Source organism: Grammomys surdaster, unplaced genomic scaffold, assembly GCF_004785775.1.
Source record: "Grammomys surdaster isolate TR1022 unplaced genomic scaffold, NIH_TR_1.0 125671, whole genome shotgun sequence".
Classification (NCBI taxonomy): Eukaryota; Metazoa; Chordata; class Mammalia; order Rodentia; family Muridae; genus Grammomys; species Grammomys surdaster.
The window spans coordinates 1,327,092-1,333,091 of NW_021620508.1; the positions used below are offsets into that span (position 1 = coordinate 1,327,092).

Here is a 6,000-nt window from a genome sequence, read left to right on the forward strand (position 1 = left end):
GTGCTAGAGCATAGGTGAAGATATCCAGCCAGTCCTGGGGGTGGGTAACTATCCCCCAGAGGAGGATTCACTTCTCTCCAGCAAAAAGTTATGCTAGGTACAGATGGGGTTTGCCCATCCCGGAACTCCTCCAACAGCCACCATGCCAACCCAGGACAGCTCAGACCCAGGGCTCCAGCAGGCACATAGGGGAGAGCAGGGACGCTCGCCTTTGGCCCTGAGGAGGTCTGAGCACATCAAGTGAGAGGAGACCTGAGGGCTACAGAGAGCTAACTGAGCTAGCAGCGGCTATCCAGGCTTCGTCCCCAACCTGCAGAGGAAGCAGGTGACATGAACCGGGCCCTTTCCATGTGGTACTAGACCCTGCTGACGCCTGACTTTAGTAGCTTCTTACTGGTGAACTGGGTTCACCTGACACTTGCTGAGGACAGGTGATAGCAGATTTTCAGAGAGCTTCCCCAAGGTTGTCTTTGTAATCCCACCGTTTGTTAGAGGATGGTGTTCAGGATGTTCCTCGCCCTGCCCGCCCCCTGGAAAAGGATTGGTTACAGAGATGATATGATGCTAGCCTCTGGGTGTTTTGCAGCTTTGGAAAGCCACTGGGGAGACAAGTCAAGCTGCAAAGAAGATGGAGTCCGGACCAGCTATCTGAAAGAGGTCTAAGAACGGAGTCACTTGGAAAAGCCAGTCTCCAACATGCAAGCGGTGAGCTCCCAGTTCCCAGCTGTGGTGGGCTGTCATCCAGGGTGGGCTTTGGTGATGCGTGTGTCTGTCAGTCATTTCTGCCCCTGTAAATAACTCCAATAAAGGGGGCTGGAGAGATGGCTCAGCGGTTAAGAGCACTGACTGCTCTTCCAGAGGTCCTGAGTTCAAATCCCAGCAACCACATGGTGGCTCACAACCATCCGTAATGAGATTCGATGCCCTCTTCTGGTGTGTCTGAAGACAGCTACAGTGTACTCATAAATAAAATAAATAAATAAATCTTAAAAAAAAAAAAAAAAGAAAAAGAAAAAAAAATAACTCCAATAAAACTCATTGGTTCATCAAGTTGGACTTTCGTGGTATCCATACATTGGTTGTGGGTTCCCTACTGGGGTGAGCAGACATGTGTCACGCACGCATGCACACACGCACAAACACCTGTATATCTAAAGAGCTTAAAATAAATTATATTAGCAACAATTTAAACATTCAAAACCGGGGGAGTGATAAAACTTAGGAAGCAAGTTCCAGCTCTATGATCTTTAGATGAATATACTTTAATTAAAAAAAAAAAAAAAAGCAAGAAAATGCTAGACTTAAAGATCAATTCCCCCACCCTTCCTTGGGGATTTATATGTAGTTTATGATTGTTTGTTCTTATAAGCGATCCCAGTGAAACCCACTGGGTCACCAACAAGTAAGTAACAAAAATAGGATCAACTTGTTACACAGAAACCCTGAATGTATTTCAAATATCCAAAATTCAAATTTCAAAAACCAAGAGAACAGAAGAAGAGAACAGAAAAGACAAGTCTGCAGTTAGAAACTGAGCTGGCAAGATGACTTATCAGATAAAGCAATTCCCAAGCCCAGCAACATGGGATCCCCAGAACCCACATAGAAGAAAGCAGGTACCGGGCTGGAGAGATGGCTCAGTGGTTAAGGACACTGACTGCTCTTCCAGAGGTCCTGAGTTCAATTCCCAGCAACTACGTGGTGGCTCACAACCATCTGTAATGGGATCTGATGTCCTCTTCTGGTGTGTCTGACGACAGCAACAGTGTACTCATATACATAAAAAATAAAAATAAATAGAAATAAAGAAAGCAGGAACCAAGTCCCTAGGCTGCCCTGACTTCCACGTGCACCCATGGTAGGCTCACACCCTTGTCCACCCCTCCCATCCCACCACGTACGTAAATAGCTACTTTAAAAAAGGAAACTGTAAAATCTTTCAGTAAGTAAAAGCATCAGTTGACAAAAAAAAAAAAAAGGATCAGTAGCAATATAGAGGATTTATATAACACTACATCAAGTAACTGATACAGGCACAGAATGCCTACTCCCAAGAGTGGGATGGCCTGAGGGGGCGGGGCTACAGATTTAAGACAATGAGCTAACTTGGAAGTGGAGGTCACAGCTAAACTTTTAACCGTTTATTAACCACTTCATATTAGCAAAGGGCAGTTTGGGATAAAGTGCCAGCTCCCCGCACCCGCCCGTTGAATTTCCTCCAGGGAACAGCACTGTGAAAGTATATTGACCCTGATGGGGGAAATCACCTCAGTGCCGAGAGCACACTGAACCAAAGCTCCCTGCCATTTTGTAGACTGAGCACAAAGGAGAGGAAGACGGAGGCCAGGCTAGCGGTGGGAAAGTACCGAGAACTGCTTTATAGTAGGGATTAAATGTCGTAAAGGTTTTACCCTTTGCTGAGGATGTCTAAGAAAGGACCTCCTAGGAGAGGGGCCTGGACTAGGGATGCAGATGTGCAAGAGCTATGACTGGCGAGGGCTTCAACTCCCTTTGATGACTGCAAAGCACTCGGTGTTTACTAAATCTGGTATGGTGAGGACAGCTTCCCCCTAAGTGGCTTACCAGGATCACCTTTGAAGAAAAAGAGACACATTCAATAAATAAATAATAATTGAGAAAAATCAGTAAAGGTCCAGAAGATTTAAACAACACAGTCTACCTGACCCCGGTGACATTTGTTCTACCTAACATCAGGAGAACACATACAGTCTTTTCCACTGCACAGGGAACATTTACTAAGATGCACCAGCTTGTAGGTCAGGGGACAAAGCTTGGTAAATTTAAAAAGATTCAAGTCCCATGAAGAAATGAGAAACAACAGATCTATTAGAAATACTTGAAGATGGAAGACGGCATCTCATGGGTTAAAGATAGTTAAAGGCAAGAGGCAAGTGGGTACGGGTGAGAGTGAAGGCTTGAGGAAGGGGCGGTTGGTGTGTGACCGACTTCTGAGCTGGGCATGTACTAATGGCTTAGTACACTTTTCTCATTTTAAAATTCTAATCAGAAGCTAAAAAATCAGAGCTGGGTGTGGCAGCAGATGCCTGTACTCTCTCAGCTCTTAGGAGGTAGACACAAGAGGACCAAGAGTTCAAGGTGACTCTCCTCTGGGCTACTCACGACCCTGTCTAAAAACAAAACGAAATGAAATCTGTGCCAGCAGAAGATTCCAGTTTTGTTCCACATGCCCACACCTGGCAGCTGGCCACTGCCTGTAACTCCAGCTCTAGTGCCTTCTCAGGGACTCCCTGGGTACCTGTATATATACGGAACAAATTCACTCAAATACACACAAATATAAGACTTAATTTATTAAATAAACAACAAAAAAACCCCTGAAGGTTGAAGCAAGAGTTTGACTAGTTTGAGCTATAAAGCAAGATAAGGTTATAAATATAAAAATTTAAAAAGCTAAGACCCTGGATGGTGGTGGCTCACGCCTTTAAAGCCAGCACTCCAGAGGCAGAGGCAGACAGATCTCTGAGTTCAAGGGAAGCCTGGTCTACAGAGTGAGTTTCAGGACAGCCAGGGATACACAGAGAAACCCTGTCTCAAAAAGAAAACCAAACCAAACCCACAACAAAACACTGAAACAAAAGCTAAATTCTCCCAAAAGTTACATTAATAGTACAAGAATGTTCTTACTTTTAATTTGAGCATCAAATCCATTCTTTATAAATGTATCCACTATTGGAAATAAACTATCACAAACTACATATCTTCATTACTCTTAAAATATAAAAGTCAAATGCCACTGGGTTAGTGCATGCCTTTAGTCCAGAACTTGGAAGACAGAGATGGGTCTTTGATTTCAAGGCCAGTCTGCCCTACAGAAAGAGGTTCAAACCAGGCAGAGACCCTGCCTCAGAAATAAGTAAGAAAGAATAAATAAATTACCTTGTTCCTCCACGATAAGGGAAGACTTGGGTAGGAGACATTCACAAAAACAACAATAAAGTAAAACTAAGATAATTTTCTGATATAATAAAGGCTGTTGAGGGGACCAATATCTACTTATCTCAAATTTCCCTTGTAAATGGACAATGGCCATTTTTTCTCTTCTGTAGTGTACCCTGAGAATACGAAAGTTAAATGAGACGCTATGTTGTTCTTGCCATATACTCTGAATTAGAGACAACCTCTTCCTCCATCCACCCAGTCCGTCCCTGTCTAAACTTAAACCTGCCCACTAGAGACAGAGCCTGCATGGCCGTGTCATAAGTCCTAGCCTCTAGAGCACTTCTTGTACGAGAATGGTGGGGTGCCATTCCATGTCAAAGTCTCACCTGAATCCTAGACTTCTTCATGAGGAGTCTCCATTATCTGGCTTCCTTTCGGTCAGCTTCCTTGGCTGTGAAGCACAGGGAACCAGCAGCCAAACTATTCCCAGGTGGAAAGAGGAGGGATGGTGGACCGAGTCAGTACTGGCTATGGATGGATGGATGAGCTGCCACCGTGGTAAAAGAGAGGTTACGTCCTACACAAGAAACTCAGGATCCTTTGGTAGATCCACCCCAATGAATTCCAAACAAAATCTCACCGCTGTACCCTACTACATTAGGGAAGGGTCACAGGTACAAAATATACTAATGACCACACGAAGCTACACGCAATAAAATTTCCAGTCACACTGCTAGTGTCACAATTTACACTGTCAGAGCTACACTGCCGGAGCACTATACAGGATCCAAGCAGGTACAATAACCAAACATCCCATCAGGGACAGATACTGTCACCGACATTCTTTCACAAGGGTGCACTTCTACTTTACAATCGTGAGAACAGCACACACATACACAGATGTACACACATAAACACGCACACACATGCATATGCATACACATGCATACACACGCACGCACTCACACAGTCACCCAGATGGGAAAACGCACTAAAGTCACGGGCGACGGAAACAAGCAATCGCAATCTCGGTGACACTGTCATACATGTCTTCCCAGGCAAGCCAGTTATGCACAGGACACCAGGTACACCCGACAACCTCAGTGACACGAGCATCCTGACATCTCGCTGTCACAGCACCGTTTCTCCACCCTGCACGTGGGCCGACACCATCACAGTCCCAGAAACGTCCCCAGCGAGATAAGCGACAATCACTCACACACACCCTTGGAGTCACAACTCACTCACACACGTCACGCCAACCACAGTCCAGGGTCGCGACAAGCTCCTAAAGCAAGCGCTTGTAGCGCACACACGGGAGACACCGCCACCTAATGCCCAGACTACACTCTCACCTCCGCGGGGAGGCTCGGGGTCCCGCCTCCTGCGCCCGGCCCCACACTTGACTTCAGTCAACCTGCTCCGCCGGACGCCTAGGCGCTCCTCCAGACACAGCCCTCTCGCGACCCAAGTACCCCGAACTCTCGCGAGGAAACGGGAGCGGCGTTCTGCACCCAGTGACTCTGGGAAATGTAGTCCAATGGCAGGGGCCAATGCCTGCCCCTCACTGCCTTCCTCCCTCCCTCCCTCCTCCCTCCTCCCTCCCTCCCACCCTCTCTCCCACCTTCTTTCTCAGCGGATTCCTCTTTCCCTACCACCTCTACCCTCCCTTCTCCCTCTCTCCTTCTCCCTCCCTCCCTCCCCCCTCCCATCTCAGTATTTGTGAGGTGATTTATACTTGTGGTAATGAGATTTGATATCACTATGGGGTTGCTCAACAGACTTCAGCCATAGAGATTTGTTTGTGAAGGGTCACTACATATTTCCGGAATAATTGACTAGTTGCTTATGATGATTTGTGTCATACATACATACATACATACACACACACACACACACACACAACACACACACACACAGACACACACACACACATATATATGTGGGGTTTTTTTTCTTGAGCTTGTATTTCACAGTAGCTTCCAGAGTTTCCGTTAGCATATGACAATGTGATCGTGTTGGCTGTGAAGAAAGATGGTCAAATTATTTCTTCCTTGAATACTAATTGGATGATTGGGG

At 46.0% G+C, this 6,000-nt stretch overlaps 1 protein-coding gene across 1 annotated transcript in view; it reads right to left on the reverse strand.

Annotated features, from left to right (window-relative positions):
• LOC114639028 (zinc finger protein 383-like) overlaps positions 1 to 4,675 on the reverse strand; it is a 49,168-nt gene extending 44,493 nt beyond the window's left edge. Inside the window, exon 1 of the mRNA XM_028787699.1 lies at positions 4,308 to 4,675. The gene's annotated coding sequence lies outside the window, so the exon portion shown is untranslated. The remainder of the gene's footprint in view (positions 1 to 4,307) is intronic.
• Between the last annotated feature and the right edge of the window lie 1,325 nt (positions 4,676 to 6,000).